We start from the raw sequence: 23,189 nt of genomic DNA on the forward strand, positions 1-23,189 counted from the left end.
TTTTATATGAAATACCAGAATGTAGGATTAAGAATGATAACATTTCTTGGGTTTCCACTTAATTTTGTTCATTATTTCAAATCAATGCTGATTGAGCTTCTACTATGAGCCAAGAACTGTGCTAGGTACTAGAAATAAAAGATGAATAAAACAAACTCACCATCCAATGGTAAACTGTAAACTTGAATTTTCCTGGGCACAATGGAGAAACACGAAAGCCAGAAGAAATGGGGTAAAACTGATGCCAGGCCAGTTTCCCTTCTCTTAGGTGGCATATCATAAAAAAGGCAAGAATGCACCTGAGCAAATGGCATTATTTTATGTATTTTCACCTAAAAACAGTGGATATGAAGTAAATATATTACACAAACATATCATCTGATGATAAAATACCATCACCACAAACCTTTAGTACAAAGCTGAGAGGGTCATGAATTACATACCCTGAGAAGAGGAGATATCAGTGAATTACCAACCAACAGTTTTCTATCTAAGTTAAGAGCTAGCCTGACTCTGGAGCCAGAATGTTTCCATTTAAATTCCAGCACTGCCAGTTAATGGCTGTGTAACATTGGGCAAACCACTTATGCTTTTCTGAGTTTTAGTTTCCTCATCTGTAAAATAAGAATAGCAATAACCTCTCATATGGGGTTGTTATGAAGATTAAATAATATTTGTAAAGCTCTTACAATAATGTCTAGTGCATAGTAAATGGTGTGTGTGTGTGTGTGTGTGTGTGTGTGTGTGTGTGTGTGTTTGGGTTAATAAAATGAACAGCTATATGTGGCAGTAGTAAGCTAACTTTACATCTTAACCTTCAGTCTCCTTTTACATTAAAAGTGCTTTAGAATTTTGAATAAAATATTCACTGATTTTAAAATTCAGTCCTTCATATTTCATGGCCCAGAAAACTTACTAATAAGTCATTGAATATATGAAAAGCATATAGTATGAAAGAGAAAGATCAGTAAGAGGGGTGGATAATTCAGAAATTGGAAAATAGATCCTGGATAACTGAAGGGTGATGGGAGAAAATGAACTATGAAGTCAATTCATTTTCTCCCCTTTAGGAAGAGCAGGAGAAGTGATTTGAACACTGAAGAGATTTTGTCATGATGGGAAGAACGGGGACTCCGGAGAGTTGCATGTCTGAGCTTTATTATTGGATTTGCCAATTACTAGTTATTTGAATGTGAGCAATATTTTAAGTTGTCTGAGCTTTAGCATCCTCATCTATGAAATGGGCATAATATGGGATTAATTTATGTCGAGTTCTGGTAGTGGTATAGGCACAATGTAGATGTTTAAGAAATTGTAGCTGTCACTCATTACTATTAGTTTCAAATCCACCTAGATTTATAGACTGAATGAAAATTTTAAAAAGTGATGTAGATGTTTAAGAAATTGTAGCTGTCACTCATTACTATTAGTTTAAAATCCATTTAGATTTATAGACTGAATGAAAAATTTAAAAAGTGAACACATTAAATATTTTTTCATCTTTTAGAGGACTAAATCATGCAATGATATGTTATCTAAGGAAAAATATCAAAAGGACATTGAAATAAAATATGTAATCACAGTTATGTTTTTACCCATTTAACTGGGCATCTAAAATGTTAGACAAATTAAAAGGAACCTGATATTTTTAACTATAATATAAAAATGAGCAAGTGGTTCCTTTCCTCAGTAACACACACCTGCCTTCAAATTCTTGTGTAAACAATCATCAACAACCTGGGAGAGGTTGGAAGGCATCTGTGAACCTTCATTATTACATTTTACTGAGAATGGCATGCCACTCATTTGTCAATATAGAGGGTTGGACTGACCCGGTGGCCTGGCAGACATTTTTATAAGGTGAGTTATTTGGCAATCTGCCTTTGTTTTTTGTTCTTATTGGACAAAGTGGTCTATTTTTACACAGAGGGAAGCCAAGGCTGCAGGGAAACACCTAATAATTTTTACAGCTATTAGATAGCTTTGAGGGCATTCACTTTATTTCTCTCTGTGTGTGAGTGCATGTGTGTATATACACACATTGATATATGCACATATATTTAACGTTACACATTATCTATTTAAATTCAATATTATTGTTTTCTATTCAGTACCCAAACTAACTTCTGACGTAGCTACTTTTAAACCAACAGCTAAGATTGGTTTGCTTGTACTGACTATCAGAACCATTTGTATCCACAGTGTGCTCGAGTCAACTGGATTCTAAACTCCTTGAAGGCAGCACCTTACCTTGGTTTGCTAGATTCTAAAATATATTCCCGAGTATTGAGCATGTAACAAATGTTTTGAAGGATGCTTCTTTTAGAGCCTTTATCTTTCCATAAGTTTTGTAAGGAGGCTTAATATACCTTTCCATTCCACTAACCCCTCACCACAACCCCAGCCTTGGTTTCTTTTTTAATTTGCATAGCAAGTTTTTGTCTTAATCAATAGTGAACAGAAGCATTTGGTCTATCTCAGAACATAATATCATGAATTATGCATCAGTGGAGGCCCAATTAATAAAGTTTGACCAGACTAAATCCCTGTCTTAGTTTTTCTACTCTTCTAGCTTTATTAGTCTTATTTTTGGTAAGGATTAACTCCTCCATCACAAAAGAAAATGATTTAACAAATGACCTTCCCAAATGACAGAAATACCAGGATATGTAAAGAATATGCCCATAACAGTAATGGCTCACATTGTCTTGACTTTATTAAAAGCATCATTGTGCGTCTTGGCATGAGGAAAATAATACTTTAAATCTTTCCAATGCGATAACAAGAGGCTGTAGTGCTTTAGGAAATTGGAATCTGGAAGTCATAGGATGGGTCAAGAGACCAGTTCCTCCTCTCAGGAGGCTGAATAAAAAGAAAAATAGCTACATTGTGCCGGGGGTCTAATGAGTCACCACCACCAGGTGCTCTGCTGAACCCCCATGCCATTTACTGAATGCTTTGAAAACACTTACACTTTTAGGTAATTCCACAGCTGTGAATTGGTAAATTGGCAAGAGTTCTGAATAGCCTTGTATTTAAGGCTGAAAAAGGAAGGGGAAAAAAATGATATTTTATCAGGTCTTGTCAATTTATTTGGATTTTCCTCAGAGATCAGACCATCACAAAACACCCATTTTGACTTTGAATGTGTTTCTTACATCACCTCCATGAGGCTATTGAATTCTTATCTATTTACACGCAGACAGATACACATATGGGGTGAGTGTGTGTGTGTGTGTGTAAGTCTTGTACAAGGGCAGTAGGTGAATGTTTTAGCTTATTTTGGGTCCTTGCAAAATGACTTAAAAATGATTACACACAATGGACATATGTACATGTACTAGCTTGCATTCCCCAAATGATGTGGTTTTTCCGAATAAAAAAGCTTTAAAAACTTAGCTTTGGATTGGTACACTCCCCTCCTCCAACTTTGGTATTGCTTTTTTTGTTTGTGTGTTTGAGGTTGAGGGTTATCTATGACTCATTGGCAAGCTCCAGTTCAATCAATTTAGAGGGAACTTTTAGGGCTGAGTTATTTTTAAATGCCTGAAAATGAGGGAGCTGTAAATGGAAATCTAATCACAGCTTAACCTGTAGTCATGCAAACAGTCAACTATGAAATCAAATGAGTTTCCAACCCTCTTAACCCATTAATGGTTACTGACTAGCTATGTTGCCCAAACATCATTTTTCAAAGAGCAGGAAAAGGAAAGGCACATATCTGGATGGGGGTGCAGTGACAGGAAGGGAGGGGCGCTGTGGATGCAAGGAAGGAAATGTCTTGGACACAACAATTTCCTCATAGACACAAGCAGGCAGCTTACATAAGCATATACCTTCCTCTGTCATGCATTGTTCATGGTTTTTTATGAAGCCTGTCCCTGGTAAATACCACGCAGAGGACTGAATTGTCTTTGTTGAAACTGCCTCGGATTTTGAGCCCTCAACATTACAGAGGTTTAGCTTCTGCCATCCTCATGATTGGACTTGCAGAAAAACACAGTCCCAAGGTTTCTTTGGAAGTTTGTGTTCATTTGGAACCCATATAACTGCCTGGCTCTCTCCCTAGCCACCACCTCCTGTCACCTTCCCTTCCTTTGCAGGTTTCCCTCTACTCTCCATCTCCTTTCTCCGTTTTCTTGTCTTTTGACTCTGGTTCCTTTTCCCAGTCACTTTTTAAGAATGTCCTGCTTTTTTCATATGCTCAGTTCAACTTTGATTCTATTACTATCTACCTTAGGAGCTATACCCTAAAACAATAAAAGAAGTGCTAAGAAAGGCTACTTTGAGGGGAAAAAACAAACACCTAAGGATTCGCATTAGTGAACAGTGTGCATATAAGAAAGGAGGTGTGTGCATGTGCACGTGTGTACGTGTGTGTGTCTTTCTTACATAATGTAAGTGCCAGGACATGTGGGTAATTGATATGTGTTCATTTCTCTGAATTTTGTTTTAAGTCTTCAGACAAGGCAGGCATTCCCATATAATGGCATACATACCAATTATTGCAAAATAATAGTTTAGGATTTTTAAATTAATGTTCTCTAATTTGTTAAATTACCAAGTCTCCTTTTTTACCTTATGAATTGCCCCCCATCTCATCTGGATCCCATGTAAAAACCTGCATGAGTAAGGAAAACCCAGGCTGGTATTCACTGAAAGCCAGGCTTCACTATTTCATCTAACAGCAGAAAAGTAGAAAAAGGCAAGCTTGTTAAATACCGCTTATAATGCCAAGTGGTAATTACCCCCAAATGATTTCCCGGGGTTGGACCACGGCTCTTTTATTTGCCTGCAATGTCAGAGGCTGACTGAGAGGAAAAACAGCCTCTCTTTTTCTTACACACGCACTCCTAAAGATGAAAACTAAAAAGAAAAGCCAAAGTAAACATTTTTTTTTCTTTTGTTAGCTGCAGAGCCTTGAGTAATGCGTCTTTCCCTGTGTGTTCTGCAAAAGGTGAACTGGGAACGTGGCCCCTGGGTGGAGCTTATACAATCTGTACATATTGAATGAATGATGAGGCCTGTTCTTCAGCTACAACCCTGGTTTCCAAGGGCCCACCTTCAATGGCAGGAAAGAAACAATAGTGCCTTGCCTTCCAAAAGGTTGAAATTGAATGGGAAAAATAAAATCCCTCTCTGTCATTGTTCCTTTCTCAAAGACCCTATTTGCCAGTGTACACTTATCCAGTGTGAATTCGCTGCCACGCCCACACGACCAAAGAGGTGTCCACACAAACGGAATGAAGACAGCCAGCCACGGCACGTGCACGTCTCATTTCCTAAGTTGATATGACTAGTGCTGAAGGTCTTATGCGGCCCTCCTTTGAAATGCTGACATTATTTAATAAGGTGGCTGTTGATTCTCCATACTGTATTCCAAAGGATCTCAAAACCCTTTCAAAATATTGTGAACATGCGCCAAAGTATTTTGTCCTGAGTTTTTAACATCTGTGATAGCTATAAGCTGCTTTGTCATTAATATCCATCAAAATGGAGGACATTTGGCTGAAAATGAAGAAAAGATTTATTAAATTTAGTTTCAGTTCCATTCATGGGCCTGAAATATATGTAGGAATATGAAAATGACTAATGTCTCTATGTTGAAGAAATCGATTTCCGGGGTGCCAAGTGGGAAAGTATAATTGAAACTGACCCATTAAATGATTACATTATTTGTGTACCAAATCTAATATATTTCACAAAACTATAGAGCTGTTTCAGTAACTACCTGCCAAACTGTATATATTATTCCTAATTAAATTTTATAAATGTACTTATAAAAATGTGAGGTTGCAGAATTATCCAAGTAATATGTCTCTGCATTTATGAAACCTGTTCCAGAGAATTAAGACAAGGCAGTGCCCTTCTAATCTCATGACTATTTCATGACTGGTGAAAGCTGTAATAAACAAGGTGACTAAATGAATATTTAAGGGAAGGTTCCCAGTTAGATTCCTGAAACATACTTGGAAATACATCTATTTCTTTCTTAACTTTTACCATTCCCCCTGGTAAATCACATTGTAGTAAACACTTGACCTTTACAAATGTATTTAAAGCCCACTTTCTGAGTACCTATTATGTGTCAGGTATATGCATTTTCAAATGCAATTTTCTTTAATCTTAGCACCACTCAGTAAAATAGTTCTCATTATTCCTATTTGACTGGTGAGAGATGATGGACAACTCGATTAAGATACAAAGTATTAATTTTATGGCTACTTTTAATTTTCCCCAACTAATAAATTTTCATTATTTGATTGTGTGTTTCTGAAGGGCAGAAATAATGCCCTATTCATCTTTATATTGAAAGAATGAAAGAAAAATGTGTTGTTTTCCAATGATTTAAAGGTCCCTTCACCCTTTGGTTTGGTTTTGTTTACATTTCATTTTCCTGAAAACAAATCATCAAAAGACTCTAAGATACTGTGGATTTTTCCAGTTTACCAAATAGATGAATAAATTTCTAGTTTTATGGAAAAATAATTGACATACATCATTGTATAAGTTTAAGGCATACAGCATGATGGTTTGAATTACATATATTGTGAAATGATTACCACAATAGGTTCAGCTATCATCTATCTTCTCACATAGATACAATAAAAAGAAAAAAAAAGAAAAAAAGGAAAAACAATTCTCCTTGTGACAAAAACTCTTACAATTTACTCTTTTCACAACTTTCCCATATATATCATACAGCAGTGTTAACTATAATCATCACATTGTACAGTACATATCTAGTATTATTCATCTTATAACTTGAAATTTGTACCTTTTTACTACCTTCTTCCAATTCCCCCTTCCGTCTCCACCTCTGGTAACCACAAATCTGATCTCTTTTTCTGAGTTTTTTTTAATTAATATGTTTTATATTTGTGAATTACAGTTAACATACAGTGTTATGTTATTTTCAGGTGTACAACATAGCGATTAGACATTTATATAACTTACAGTGATCACCCCAATAGATCTTGTACTCATCTGACACCATAAATAATTATTACAATACTATTGACTATATTTCCTATGTTATACTCTACATCCCATGACTATTTTGTAATGACCAATTTGTACTTCTTAATCCCTTCCCCTTCTTCACCCATCCCCCCAAATCCCTGCTTATTTGACAACTATCAAAATGTTCTCTGTAGCTATGGGTTTGTTTCTGTTTTGTTTGTTTCTTTATTTTTGTTCTTTAAATTCCACATACAAGAGAAGTCATATGGTATTTGTCTTTCTCTGACTTATTTCACTTAGCATAATACCCTCTAGGTCAATACATGTTATTGCAGATGGCAAGATTTCATTATTTTATATGGCTAAGTAACATTCCATTGGATATATGTATGTAACACTTATTTATCCATTCATCTGTTGATGGACATTTAGGTTGCTTCCATATCTTGGCTATTGTAAATAATGCTGCAATAAACATAAGAATGTGTATGTCTTTTCAAATTAGTGTTTTGGGTTTCTTCAGATAAATACCTAGAAGTGGGATTACTGGATCCTTCTTTGTCTCTTGTTAAAGCCTTTGTTTTAGTCTATTTTGCCTGGTATAAGCATTGCTACCACACCTTTTTGTTTGTTTCCATTTTCATGAAATATTTTTTTCCATCTCTTTACCTTTAGTCTGTGTGTGTCTTTTGATCTGAAGTGAGTTTTTGGAGGCAGCATATTAAAGGGTGTTGTTTTCTTATCCATTCAGCCACCCTATGTCTTTTTTTTTTTTTTCTTAGCTGAGCCATCCTTGCCACCTGTTGGCAGCTCAGCAGTAGCTCAGCTCAGGCTGGGACTTGAACTGCTGTTGCTCAGAGCTCGCACTCTTGAGGGAGCTCTTAACCAACTGAGCCACTCGGCCGGCCCCACCCTATGTCTTTTGATTGGAGCATTTAATCCATTTACATTTCAAATACTTATTGATACATATGAAGTTATTGCCATTTTCTTATTCATATTTTCTATCTTTTTTTCCCCTTCTTCTTCTTAAAGAAGTCCCTTTAACATTTCCTGTAATATTGGTTTGATGGTGATTAAATCCTTTAGTTTTTTCTTGTCTGGGAAGCTCTTTGTCTGTCCTTTGATTCTAAATGATAGCTTAGCTTGGGAGAGTAACCTTGATTGTAAGCCCTTGCTTTTCATCACTTTGAATATTTCCTGTTAATCTGGCCTGTAAAGTTTCTGTTGAGAAATCAACTGATAGTTTTATGGGAGCTCCCTTGTAGGTAACTAACTGCTTTTCTCTTGCACCTTTTAAGATTCTTTCTTTGTTTTAAACTTTGGCATTTTAATTATGATGTGCCCTGGTGTGGGCCTCTTCAGTTTCATCTTGTTTGGGCTCTGTGCTTCCTGGATTTGTATGTCTATTTCCTTCAACAGGTTAGGGAAGTTTCCCATCATTTCTTCCAATAGATTTTCAATTTCTTGTTCCCTCTCTCTCTCTCCTGCTGGTACTCCTATGATGTGAATGTTGGTACGCTTGATGTTGTCACAGAGGTTCCTTAAACTCTCCTCATTTTTTTTTCTTTTTGCTGTTCTGATTGGGTGTTTTCTGCTACCTTATCTTCCAAATTGCTAATCCAGTCCTCTACTTCATCTAATCTACTGTGAATTCCCTCTAATGTGTTCTTTATTTCAGTTATTGTATTCTTCATTTCTGATTGGTTCTTTTTTTATGTTTTCTATCTCCATTTTTCTGTTTTCTATCTCTTTGTTAAAGTTCTGAGTGAGATCATTGAGCATCCTTATAACCAGTGTTTAAACTTTTAATCTGGTAGATTGCTTGTCTCCATTTTGTTTAGTTCTTTTTCTGGAGTTTTGTTCTGTTCTTTCATTTGGGATGTGTATCTTTGTCTCTGCATTTTGATTGCCTTCCTGTGTTTGTTTTTATGTATTAGGTAGAACTGCTCTATCTCCTGGCCTTGGTAGAGTGGCCTTATGTAGTAGGTGTCCTGTGGGGCCCTGTGGTGTGGTATTTGTGGTCACCTGAGTGTTCCAGATGTGTCCCTTGTGTGGGTTTGTGGGCACTCCTAATGTAGTTGATCCTTGTTTGGTCTTTGCACATCAGTGGGAGGGATTTACCCTCAGGCTCATTGATTGTAAGGATTGGTCATTACTACAGTAGTGGGGTTGTTTTGCAGGGGCTGACCCTAGGAAGCAGGACTCACTTTAGCAGGGTTTTAGTGCCTGCTGAGTCTTCCCTTTGGGTGTGTTGTTTGTAGAGGTGGTTGGGTGGTGCTGAAGCTGGCCACTAGGTGTTTTGGTTCTGGGGGCTCTTATAGGGGCTCTGGAGCAGGCCAAGTTCAGCTGATGCTTGTGTCCTGCTCGGAACCAGTTGGTATGAGCTAAAAAGTGACCTGTAGATGGTTGTACTCAGTGTGGAGGTGCCTGGTAGGGGCTGAGCTGCAAATTCAGGCTGGCTGCCCCTATTACCAGGCTTGGAGCTGTTTAGCAAGAGGTACAGGGCATGCCAAAGCCAGATGCTGCTTGCTTGGGGTTTATGAACATTTGAGATATTTTAGGAAAGTCTGCAGCATGAGTCAAGACAGGATGTTTGCATGGAAAAGCACTGGAAGTAGCTTGGGTGCGGCCACAAGTTGGGTGGGATGAGGTATCAGGGCATCACCAGTGTGGGTTAAATGGTGTTAGCCAGGTGGCTGCCTGCATCTGCACGTTGGGTGATGGGGGGAGGGCTCAACAAAGAAACAATGGTGTCTGCCAGCACTTCTGTCTGGGAGAAAGCTGCCACACCAGCCCTCTCCCTGCAGCTGTACAATTCAATCCCTTCTTGTATGTCCCTGATACCTTTAGAGCTGCTGCCCCAGTGCTGGAGCTCAGAGTGAGTGAGTCTGTCAGTGAATAAATTCATGTGCAAGACCTTTAAGAGGAATACCTGGGACTCCAACAGCCCTCAGTCACTCAGCCATGATCTCTGTTGGTTTTCCCAGCCAGAAATTGTGGGGACTTCGTTTCCTGGTAGTAGAACTCCGGGCTGGGGGACCTAGTGTGGGACTGGAAACCCTCACTCCTCAGGGAGATACTCCACATCCAAGATATCTTTCTTGACTTTTTACCACCACACGTGGATGTGGAGCCAGCCTGTTCCTCATTCCCACCACTCCTACAGTCCTGATGTGGCTTCTTCTATATGTCCTTAGTTATAGGAGTTCTGTTCAGCTAGACCTTAGGCAGTTCTCAATGATGGCTGTTCTATAGTTATAATTTTGAAGTGGTCATGAGAGGAGGTGAGCATAACATTTACATACTCCATAATATTGACTGAAAATTTCTGTGAAGTTTTTTTTTTTTTCCTTAAAGAAGACATAGTATAGGATTTTCTTTGGAAGAAAATATGCTCTGCTTACTATAATAAGATTATGCTACTGGCCAATTTTATTTACTAAAAATTTATTGAATATAAAACATGCATGAGGCCTTATTTTAGATGCATATAGAAATGAATATAAATCAATGTTCTCAAGGAATTCTGGAAAATTGTGAAATAAGCTGGTTGTCATCCTCTTTCTTGTGCTTTTTCTCTCTGGTCCCAGGAGGTTTTTCCTTACCCAATACTACCTTTTCTGGAGAGAAATATTTCCTGTTAATGATTGGGATGGGTCTGAGAATGGGCCTTTAATTTTATCAAGTGACAGGTAGGGACCAGCTCTAGGAACTGGTTTCTCTTGCTGTAGTATTACAGTCATTAAAAGACCAATCTGGCTGTAGAGCAGAGTGTCCACAGAACAAAAACAAAGGCAAAAAGCAAGACAGGAAAGCAGTTGGCTTCCACTAGGTCAAATGGCTAAATGATACAGGGAATTCAGGGGCGGAGAATATGCTGAAATCCAAGAGGGCAGGTGGTGCATTGCAATGAATTTGGCTACAATTTGTAACTCCATAACTGCAGTAACTAAGTTAGAGCCTATCCCTGAGCTGTGGAAAATGGCAAGTTTAGGTCCCAGATTTAGAGTAATTGATTTTCTAAGAAGTTTACCAAGAAAAGAACTTAAACACAGAGAGAAGCCTAGGCCTACCTGGGACCAAGGTTGGTGTTAAACTGGTTAAAGGATAATTCAATGACAGCCTTTCTAAAATCTCAGTTAGATGGCAGCTCCACATATCCATCTACTCAAAGTAAGGATTGGTTCTAAAATAGTGATGGGGTGGAGCCAGAAAGTTTATTAGCTTTCTAATGCTATATACCAAAGCACCCCAAAACTAAGAGGCTTATAAAAATAAGCCCTTATTATTACTGATGGGTTTATGGTTCTGCTCATCAAAGCCAGGTGTGTCTGATTGCAGGTGAGCTCACTGAGGAGTCTGCAGTCAGTTTGTGGGGACTGGTTGGGAATGACTAGTCTGCAGTGGCCTTACTCACGTGGCTAGAGGGTTACTGGAACACATGTCTCTCCTTCTAGCAGGCTTAGCTCAGCCTTATTCTTATGGCACACTGACTGTCTCCCACGAGAACAAGCAGAAGCATGTAAGGTCTTCAGGCTTAGGCTCAAAACTGCTACACCATTTCTTCTCCCTCCTTCCGCTGGCTCAAGTCACAAGGAGATCTCAGATTCAAGGGGAGGGGGAAGTGGACACACCTTTTGATAGGAGAAGTTGCAAAGTTGCATTGCCATGGGCATGGATAGAGGGGAAGAGTGAGGAGTTGTGACCATTTTACAACTCACCATATTTGGGGCCCTAAAGTTCAACTCTTAGAAAGAAGGGATGTAGAGTCTAGGTGCCAAGTGGGGCCAGATGGAGCCAGGCTCTTTTCCCATTGCCAGCTATAAGAATTCCTTTTTTTGCAGAATGCCTGTCTCAACTTGTTGATAAAAGATGTGCTTCTGGCTATGGTAATTCTCTGTAGGCATGAAAAACCAGTAGTGCTAAACAGGCTAGTACCTCATAAGTCAATTTTAATCGCACTACCTTGTGTACAGTTTCTTCATCTACAGAATGTGGATGAAGGACCTACATCATATGAGTCCTGAGGATTAAATGAGTTAAGAAAACCAGAACAGGATCTTGTACATAAGTGATCATGTGAGGTTAGTTGTTATTATCATTATTTTCATTATTATTATTTGCCCTTGTTATCCTGAGCAGAATAGAATGTTTGCAGGCAATGCAGAATATTGAAGCATATAGAGCTTTTAAAACTAAAACACACTTCTTTGCCTCTTCACATAAGAGAGCTTTGAGCAAGACAATTATTTTGAGTCTTTTTTCTTTTTCTAGTAAGAATGATAAATTTGGGGCAATTGGCTATATTTTCTGAGGAACCAGCTGGAAAATTACTGTTCTAAAAGACTGAGGACCACAGACTCAAACACCCATGAGGCCTGGCTGGTAATACAAATGAGCAAAGCCAGTTGGGTGTAATTCAGTAGGCAGCCAGGAGCTGTAGTGAACTGGAGACCTTCTTATGTACATAAGAAGGCCATTCTCGGATATAAGTGCTTTTGATGGGTGGTAGAAAGAAATAAAAGAGGCTAACTTTTTCAGAAGGTAATGACATTGGTTAGGGAAATAGCAAATAAACATGATTCGAGTTGTGAGATAAGGTAAGATTATAGACCCTCTTGAATTTGAGACCAAAGTCTCAGTAGGATTTAGCATGGTGATACTGATTCAATGACAAAGGTAACTTCCCCCGCCCCCTCCATTAAAGTCCACCTAATAAAAAAAAAGAAGAAATAATATAAACAAGTACAAGGAAAGTTGGTGCTTGCCACTGAGAAGCTGAATCCAGAGGAAAAAGCTGTGGATTTGAGGAATGCGTGTTCTTGGAAGACATGGAGAGAGCCTGAGGTGCAGAGTCCCAGCAGTGCTAGGAATTCCACGTTCCTTACTACGGAGCTCTTTAGAATTGTGTGACAACAAAGCATCAGTCTAACAGAGTAAGTCATTCTTTGTAACAATGAATGCCAGCAGTTTCTTTCTCAACTGTATCCATCCAATGGAGAGCGAATCTGGGACAGAAATGTTTCAGTGTCTTGTGTGCAGGCAGAACTGAAAGATTTAACATCATTGCAGATATTCCTGGAAGTCCTATAAACATATTTTTGTCCTTTTGTGGTACATCTAGATATATTCCTAGATATCCTTCTAGTTTGAAAACTTTTTACTTGGTGTACTTAATGTTCTCCTATAGGCAGCACTCTTGAGTTCATCTTATTATTTCTCCATTAAGTGGGACTTGACAGTGGTTCCAGATAGTGTGTTTATGAGAATGTCCACTTGTTTTCTCTCCAAATGCTGATTCTGCCCATAAAGGTACTGAGCTTCTCTCCATCTATGCCTCCATCAGTACCGTCCTCTGCAATAGCCAATCACTTTCAGATGTCAGGCTTCACCCCGATTGGTTCTTAGTAGGGGGTCCCATAGTCAAGTTCCAACTCAATCTCTGGACTTTACTGATCTATAGAATGAAATTGTAGAGAGAGCCTGACTTCAGAGGGGCATCTTTTTTGGACTTGACATACCCCTAGAGAGAGGCATCTTTGGTCTGCTGAAGAAAAGGTCAATGCTTTCTTTTGACTTGGAAGCCATGGTCAACGTGAACCTCTACCACCTCACGCAAAGACCACTCTCTAGAACCTCTCATCTGCTCAGATTTTCTGGAAAACAGGCTTTGAAGGCAGCAGAACCAGGAGCTGAAAGAACACTCATCTGTGTTTCTAGACTGAGCAGAGTTGTGTGATATGTGAAAAATTTCACTTCTGTATGTCTCGGTTTCTTTCTTCATAGAATGGTGGGATCCCACGAGATGATTACAAGGGTCTTTCAGCTCTAAGATTCTAATCATCTATGTTAGGTGATTAAAGCCAGGGTAGATTCTTGGGCAATATAAATTATGGTGAAGGTATATGGTCAAGACTGGGCTACTTTCACCAAATATAATGTTTAGCAGCTCAAACAATCGTTGCTCTTCCACCTCTTTCCATCATAGTTCCTGCTTTCCCAAAGTTTCTACCCTTGTGAAGAAAGCACATCAATGAAGACCAAAGGGAGAATGGAAGAAATATAATGGTCACACAAATGGGAAAACCTGATTTGGAATATCCATATATTCTATCCATTGGGCAGATCTAATGGGTATCAGAAGGTTACTCAGTGAGGGTTAAAAAAAAAAAGATGAAGACATAGTGTTAAATAAACTGAATTTTTGAAGAAATCATGATTAAGAAATTCTGATGCATCTATTTCAGGATAAGCACTGTCTAGCTAATGGGGCCAGAAATCTGTTAAATTCATTGATTGTTAATTCCATGCATCCACCCCCATGCTTGCAATGGCTTTCCATACCGTCTGGAGAGGACACGCTGACATCCAAAAGCTCCCTTTCTTTTGGACGGCAAGTCAGTAGGCACTGCCAGCATTGGCTCTGTGACTCTCCTTTTGTATGTGTCCTTCACCGACTGAAACTTTATTAGTTGATATTTGCTTTTGCAGCTAGTTCTGCATACTCAAACAGGACACAGTCCAGTCTTGCCAACTTGCCTGTCACTTTTTCGTCTTGGAGTGACTTTTCATGTCTCTGCTTTGCTCCATTGTTGGTATTGCTCTTGGTTTCTCAATAAGAAATCTTATTTCCCTCTTTTCTTAGTGTGGAGGTTGGTGGGGGGAGAGGGGTGAAAACCTCACTGAATTCCCAATGACTAAAAAGAAATGCACAGAAACTTTCATTTTTATTCTTGGGATAACTTGTACACAACCTCACATGAAGCAATGAGGATGTATTTCAACATTATGTTCTAGTTCCATAAAGCTTTGTGGAGTTTTATTAGAATAATATCCTGAGACTCCTTTCTCAGTTATGGTAACAATTTTTAAAATTAATAATGCCACCCTCCCCAACAGCATTACTTATTCAACTTGCTGCCTGACTGTTTACTCTATGAGGGCATATATCATATTTATTTTTATCCCCAGATCTGTGGAACATCAAGCTCACTATGCTATACTGGTGAAAGCAATATTTATATACGATCTAGACCCAAACCCACTCCTCCCCATTACCCATTCTCCCAGTTCCTATCCTACCTCTTAGAAAATGACATGTAACCTTCCTCAGAAGCATGTGTCTAACTAGATAGACTTATTTGAAAATGTTGTTATATTTGAAATGATACAGCCTTACAGTTGTACATTCAATAAGAATTGTTTGAATGTTAGATGAAGAGAATGTCATAACTTGTCTAAGGAATTGACTGAAGTTTTTAGCACCCAATGCTCTCCATATCTTCTTTAAGTCTAAATTGACCTTTATCTAGATCTCTATCCCAACACAGTATTGACTTGCCATCAGCACTGCACAATTTCACTTTGGCAGAAGTCATAAGCTTTCCTGAATTTACCCAGATGATGGTTTGCTATTTTTGTAAGAGAACACTGCCATTTTGCCAAGAGTCTTCTGTCTTGCAGGAACTGGCTGCCAGTGTTATTTTCTTGGGCTGCAAATAGGGCAACAGCTGTCTCTTTTACACCAGACTGTGGATAGGAGATTGCCAGAGAGGCATTGTTCTAGAAACTGAGACACTGTGATAATCTGCTCAGCTATCCAGGTGAACCTAAGTGTTTTTATCTCTTGGAATAACAGGAAAAAAAGAGGATCAAAAATAGTTTTATTTAACTTTATGTAACTTTTGTTAAGCCTCTAAAGTTGACTCGTTTGAGTTCTTATTAGTACAATGACAATGTTGTATAGGGCAAGAAGTACTCTGGATTGAAAATGAGGATTTGGTCCTTTCAATTTAGTTGTTGCTAGGATATCTATTTTTATTTCCTTTTTGAGAATTTGGTTTTACCATATTTAAATGTGTCTTTTGTACAAGGTGATATTAAGATCTTTTGGTTCTAAAATTGTGAACATGTACCTCTAACTTTAGAAGGGGTGATCTTTTGAGGGGGTGGTCTGTTTGTTTTCTGTGTGTTATGAAATTTTCAGAGTAAGTTTTTGCTAAGCCAGTAAAATTACCTTCTAAATTTCCAGGCCTAATTTATGGCATGAGAAGATCAAATATCATTAGAGGAGTTTTGATTATATTTTACCTTGCTATTCATCCCAAATCTTTTTATTTTATTTGGACAACAATTGTAAGCTCAGTATGGGGAATCTTCTTCAAATAAGACATTTGTCTCCTTGCACTGGTGCTTCTATGTTCATATTCATTCTCTCCCTCTCTCTCTCCCTCTCTCTCTCTCTCTCTCTCTCTCTCTCTCCCTCTCTCCCTTCCCCCCCCCCACCTCACTATCTATTCTATAGTTTAGTAATTGGGAAAGATGACTCTACAATCCTAATCAACACTCCTTATTATATAATTTAACTATTTAGACAGTCATTGAGGCAATTTAGAAGTTCACAATTTGTGAATTCCATATGGAAACTCAAATTAAGTGTATATCTTTCACAAAGGAATGCACCCCTCATATTCCCTTGAGTCAGCAAAGATCTCACCTTGTTCACAGTGTGTTTCTGCTGAAACTTGGTTTCCTAAGCCACTCTTACATCCCCACATTTAAGAGTCAAGGTCATAGTCTTTCTCCAGGACCAATGACTGTTCTTTCTAGTTATACAAATTTTGTTTTAGCATGCAACAGCATAAATCATTTATTTGTTCTGCATGAGAGAAGAAAGGAGAAAGCATAGGGTTCTTTTCAAAAACCCATGACATGTAGTTTTTCATTAGATTATGTAAGATTTTTGCTTACTCAAGCCAAAGGAATGTGAAAAATAATAATTAGCTCGTAGTATAGCTACTTGAGGGCTTTTTGAAGAGTTAAACTGTGGTATTATTTATAGACAAAAAAAGGTAATATTTTCTGTGTTTCCTCGCCTCAATTTGTCTTGTTGCTTTAACACATTACATGTTATAATGTAATCTATGAGATAGAAACAATACCAGGAGTCCTAATTAAATTAAAAGTAATTACCAGTTGTACAGATAGGGCTTTCAATTGAGCAGCAGGAAGTTGATATTTTGTCATCCCCAGTTTATCTCCATGCACCGAGCACGATTCTTTGTACCAGTTATTAATGGCATTTTCTCAACGGTCATGAAGAGTGTGGGAAATAGGGAACGAGGAAGAGAACAAAAGGAAGAGAGGAATTAGAGGAGGCTCGGAGGAAGACAGAGACAGAGAGGAAGGTTTCTGTTGCTGTTCTTCAACCAGGACCCAGGGAAATGTTTCATACATTGAGGGACCTATTGCAATCCTTCACTCACCTGTGAAACAAATATTAACCCAGCCCATATTCCTATGCTATCCTAATTTTTCTTGACCATGAACAGAATTTTATAAAGAGAATTTCACACGCTCTGTGCTCAAGGTTTGGTTTATGATGTGACAGATTTTCCATTTTCAGAAAGAAAAAAATAGTTCCAGCTCCCAACAGGAATTTAATTTGAGAGAGAGAGGGAAATGGCAATATATAAAGATTTCCTACTGTCCAATTTCTTATTCTGCTTTTCAACTGGGCATCTTTTAACAATTGGAAGCAATGCCATTCTCCCATCAGGAAACACAGTGCAGGCTTTTAAAGAGCATTTACAGGGTGATGTCCATTTGATTGACCGTTATCTTGCTGGCATGCTGCGTCTACAAATATGAGCAATTATTGGGAAAGCAGTCAAATTAAATTTTCATAACTATAAAACTGCGTTTTACCTTAGGGGCATAGCTTCCTTCCTATTTCTACAATCTATTTTCTATGCTTTATATTAAATCTAAACAAATGAATGTTTACCAACATTAATATTTTAACAGAGTATGCCAGTCTGTGCCCTCTGTCCTAACAACATTTTTATCCATTCTACAAGAGAGCTAAACTTTTCTAATATACTATGGATCATTTTGCATGGGCTATTTTTTTTAAGTTATAGTTGACATACAATATTTTTTGTATTAGTTTCAGGTGTGCAGCATAGTGGTTAGACATGGATATAATTTATGCAGTGCCCCCCTCCCCCCAATTTGTCTAGTATCCACCTAGGCTATACATAGTTGTTGCAGCATTATTGACAATATTCCCTATGCTGTACTTTACATCCCTGTGTCTATTTTGTGACTACCAATATGTGTTTCTGAATCCCTTCACCTTTTTCACCCAGCTTCCCAATTCCCCTCCCCTCTGGCAGCTATCAGTGTGTTCTCTGTATCTGTGAGTCTGTTTCTGTTTCTGTTTTGTTCGATTGTTCTTTAGATTCCACATGTAAGTAAGATGATGTGGTATTTGTCTTTATCAGTCTGACTTATTTCAATTAGCATAATACCCTCTAGGTCCATCCATGTTGTTGCAAATGGTAAAATTTCATTCTTTTTTATGGCTGAGTGATAATCCATTGTACATATGTACCACCTCTTCTTTATTTATTCATCTATTGATGGGTATTTGGGTGGCTTCATATCTTGGCTATTGTAAATACTGTTGCAATGGACATAGGTGTGCATATATCTTTTTGACTTAGTGTTTTGGATTTCTTCAGGTAAATGCCGAGAAGTGGAATTGCTGGGTCATAAGGGAGTTCTATTTTTAATTTTTTGAGGAACCTCCAAACCATTCCCCATAGTAGTTGCACCAATTTGCAATCCCACCAACTGTGCATGAGCGTTCCTCTCCAACACTTGTTGATTTATTGATGATAGCCATCCTGGCAGGTGTGAAGTGATATCTCATTGTGGTGTTAATTTAACTAATGATTAGTGATTTGAGCATCTTTTCATATGTGTATTGGCCATGTGTATGTCCTCTTTGGAGAAATACCTTGGCTAGGCTATTCTTAATGTGTTATTTTCTATTCACCAAAAGTATACCTTTCGTTAATTTTTGCCTTTACAAATAAAATGAAATTAACAATTGGCTTATATAAAATCAAGTTTATTTATTTATTATTTTTAGATCAGGTATTAAAGCCTGGTTACCTCAACAGTTCCACTCAACATAAGGATGACGAATGCTGTAAATGTCGGGTGGGAGGCTGTCTTCCCTCCCCATACACATGGCTGATGTTGCTCAATGATCACAGCACACAGAGTTCATCTTTGAGACCTGATACTAGCTCTTCACAGCTATTTGGAACTGATTTGAGTTAATACAAAAAGTGATGCCGATTTTGCTATCTCTGTTGCAAATGGTTTTATCGTTGTTCTCTTGCTGTTCTGAGCCATGCTGGGAAGCCCAACCTCACCATGCCTTCCCCTTACCTGAATCACCTCATTCTGCTAGCTCCAATTCTGCCTGTCCTGCAGACCTAGCTCAAATCTTATCTCTTTCGTGAAGCATGAAGTTTCCCAAATTTCTCTGGATCTCATTGATCTCTCTTCTGTGATGATCATGCCCTGTTGCTTGAGTGACCATATGGCTTGGTAATAGTAGAGCAGGAAGTAAAATGTCCTTGGAGACGTAATTTAGGCTATCATCTCATTTACAGAGAAGAAGAGTCTCAAAATTCTGTATTTGAGCATATCTCATCTGGATGTAAACTTGGGAAGATCAACAAAGTAAAGTATTTCCTGGTTTTTCTGTTGCTTGATTTCTGAAAGGTGAAATTTTGGTTTAAGGAAAGAAGAAAGTCCTTCCAGTAAACAGCCATGGGGAAGGGTAAATGCAGAAGAAAATATGATAAGAAGAAGTGATAGGTTCTTAAGAGTCTGTCTATAACACTGCTGGATGTGATGGGGCATTTATAGCCCAACTCCTTGACTTTATTCATTATTAATAGAGATTAATAGTGAGTATTTTAAGTTGAAGATTTACCCATGGTTGTGACCTTGACCTTGTGGCAGTATTACCCTGTTTGGTAGGACTATCATCATCCTTTTACTTCATCTTCATCTCTGTTTTTAAAAGGCAAGAAAAAGAATGGAAGAGGAGGAAACACTTAAATTCTTTATTATCAGGGGGAAATTAAGTGAAATAATGTTTAAAATATAAAATGCTGAAGAATTAGAGAGAGATCATGTAACTATTCACTCTCAGGCATGTTGCTCAAACCTGTGCCTATACTAGTTTTAAGTAGTTGAAAAATGGCAGAGGATAAAACATTAGCTTTTGGAGCTGATTTATTATATTAGAGACTACCCATGCAAAAGAATGATATAAAAATATTTGTTTTCTTAACAATCATTTACTGTTTCTTTCTTCTTTCATTCCATTATGACATACCTTTGTGATGATTTCTTAATATTTTCCTATCTCAAAACTTTTATGTCAAAACTGAGTCCAAAGTGAATGCCACCCTGTCCACCAAGGGAAGGACTTTTTGAAATATCTGCTAATCTTCCAAATCTTAAACATTTATGCCAACTGCAATGCCTTTAGCAAATGGGAACAAACAGAAGGAAGACATGTAAGAAGTGATTCATACCTTCCCCATGGTAGGATGCAGGCAGTTGTGGACTGAATATCTGTGTTTCTCAAGGGAATCTGTCCTACAGTTTCAGGCAGTGAATGACACTTTTGAATCCTTTCCAATGGCTTCCCACCCGTCTTAGCCACACAGAACTGGGCTAGGCAAATAATCAACAGCATTTTTTATCTTTCTCTGTGCTGAGCATTGCACTAGGTGCTTTGGGGATGCATGCCAGAAGGCGTATGCATATATGGTGCTTTGATACAGCGGCATACTCTATTCTTGCTCTCAACTTATTCTCAAAGGTCTTCTTTCTCAGGAGAAAAGCTGGATGAGCTTCCTCTTCCTTCAGCAAAGTGATGCCAAATATGGGTTTCTGAAACTGGCCCCCTGATACACACCTTTGTTTCATGAGAGACCCAGGCTTCAATCACCTAAGAAAGACCACAATATACCTTGTTGCTTCTTTGTTGAGTTGCCAATTGATGTTCAGAATTTTCCAGTGTGGCTACCAGTACAAACAAACACCGTGAGTACTTCTGTTAGCATCACTTTGTTGATTAGACCTTTTGGGGAAATTATTGAATCCTGATTTAGGAGGTACATTAAACAGTACGGTTGCAATGATCCATGTTTACTTAAAATTATTCCATGATTAATCTTAGTTTCTCGCTTTAGTTATTCATTTGTTTATTCATTCTATCAGTCATTTATTCAACAAATATTTGAATGTCTATTATTTGTCAAGTTTTGTGCTAATTGCTAGGAATACAAGCAATGAAGCCGACAAGCAGGTTATCTGATGCAATGAAACTTAAGCATGGCACGGGGTATCTACATTACACAGTAATTTTTAGCTTTCAATTACAATAGTATAAGGTTATTTCGATTCATTAAGCATTTATGAGGTAGCTACTCTATGAAATCATAGACAGTGCCAGAGAGAAATTGAGTGCTGTGAAGGGGATGCACTATGGTTCTTCCCTTCCAGGTGATCGTAATGTGGTCTCAGATTCAGGCACATTTAAAATTATTTTTAAAACTAGGTCGGCACTGTAGTGATAAGTGAAGTGCTATAGGAGTTGGGGGAAGAGAGGGGGGGGGAATTAATTTGGGAAGGTTTCTTGAAAGAGGAAGGGTTAGAGTTGAAACTAAAATAATGCAAATTGAGAAAAAAAAAAAGGTAGAAGGGACTGGGGAGAGAAAATGGCAAACCCTTCCTGACAGATTAAAACAAATAAACCACCTAGATGTTAAGGTAAGTAAGTAAAGCCATTTTCTAAGAACAGTAAGAAAAATTGCTGTAGATAGTGAGTTCAAGCTAGAAGGGTAAGTAAAGGCTGTGTTATTAAGGAATTTAAGTAACAAGTTGAGCAGCTGGGACGTTGTAGAGCATGTGAAAGAGACCCACTGAAAGCTGTGTGGCAGGGGAGTGACACTGGTTTGATCAGTTTCACAAAATCATGTGGGTGGCAACACTTAAGATGTATTGGAAGGGAAAGAGCCTGGGTATCAGTTAGGCAAGAACTGCAATTGTTTGGGTGAGAGATAATGAGGATTCCAACTGGGGCAGAGGAAGTGATAACCGAAAGGAGGGGGTAGATTGGAGAAGGTGAATTGAGGCAAAACCAAGAGAGTTTTCTGACCAATTAGTTGGTAGTGGTGGCTCATTATTATCTGTGAGTGAAATGACAGGCAAGCTCAAAGGGGCATTTTCTAATACCTGTATTCTATGACTGAGTCACAGATTAGATTGTGTAGGTAATAAGTTCTTGATGCCTTTTGAGAGAGTTATTATAGTAAGTGATAAAGACAACACCACACTTGTAATAAATTGGTGACAACGTAAAAAACAGAAATTTGAATCAGTGAGTAATGTCAACTCAATTTGTTAATTATAGAACTAAAAAATTGACACCCCTCCCCTCAAATTAGATGTCTTTTAGAAACAGATTTCTCTTCATTGCTTAGTCAGGGCCCAGTGGATGTTTCTCTGATGAAATAAAAGAGTATAAAAGTATTTCTTATTTTAAGAAAAATGACAATTAACAGTTACTAAGCACTTGGTACATGCCAGAGACTGCTCTAGATGAGCTTATATATGTATAGTGAGAATGCCGATCGTATAGATCACACAGGAATTGGTAATTAGCAAGCATCAACAGCAGCTTCATTTTCTGTAGAAATTATAAATAGGAAAAAGGTTGAATCCTGATATCTAATTGGTGTAATGTTTTTTTGTCCTGTATTTGTTTGGCTACCCATCATACAGAAATCCTTATGCTGAAACAGAAAGTGAAATAAAATATTCTGCAATTTCTAGCTGGCTACTTGGTTCTTCTGAGCCCTTAGCTTCAACGATTTTTCAAAATATATTTTTCTGCACCACAGCTCAGAGTTGCTAAATCCAGAAATTGAAACATTCTGAGAACCAAATCATTTCAGGGTAAATCAAAGCTCTTGGAACATTGCCCTAGGATTTTGAAGATAGTGTTTAATAGTGAAAAATGTTCAATATTTTTAAGGAAATCCCAATTATGGAAGGCTGCCCCGTTCACATCCCTGGTGATGCAGGGTGTCTGACACAGAATGTCTTGGCAAGAGCTTCACTCCTTTGACGAGCCATGACCCCATGGGTGAAGACTAAGGTCTTCTGGGCCCTGGCAGCTCCACCAGTATTTCCACTCTTGCAGTTATTCTTTTTAAGGCAATCTGAGGTTGAGGCCTGTTTCTAACTCCACCTTAAAACTTGGAAATAGGCATCCTCCTTTATTCCATTCTAACCAGCTTCTCTTCAGGCTGCCATTTTAATGCCAGCAACTGTGATGGGTT

The sequence above is a fragment of the Hipposideros armiger genome, unplaced genomic scaffold (assembly GCF_001890085.2).
Source record: "Hipposideros armiger isolate ML-2016 unplaced genomic scaffold, ASM189008v1 scaffold_412, whole genome shotgun sequence".
In the NCBI taxonomy this organism is placed as follows: domain Eukaryota; kingdom Metazoa; phylum Chordata; class Mammalia; order Chiroptera; family Hipposideridae; genus Hipposideros; species Hipposideros armiger.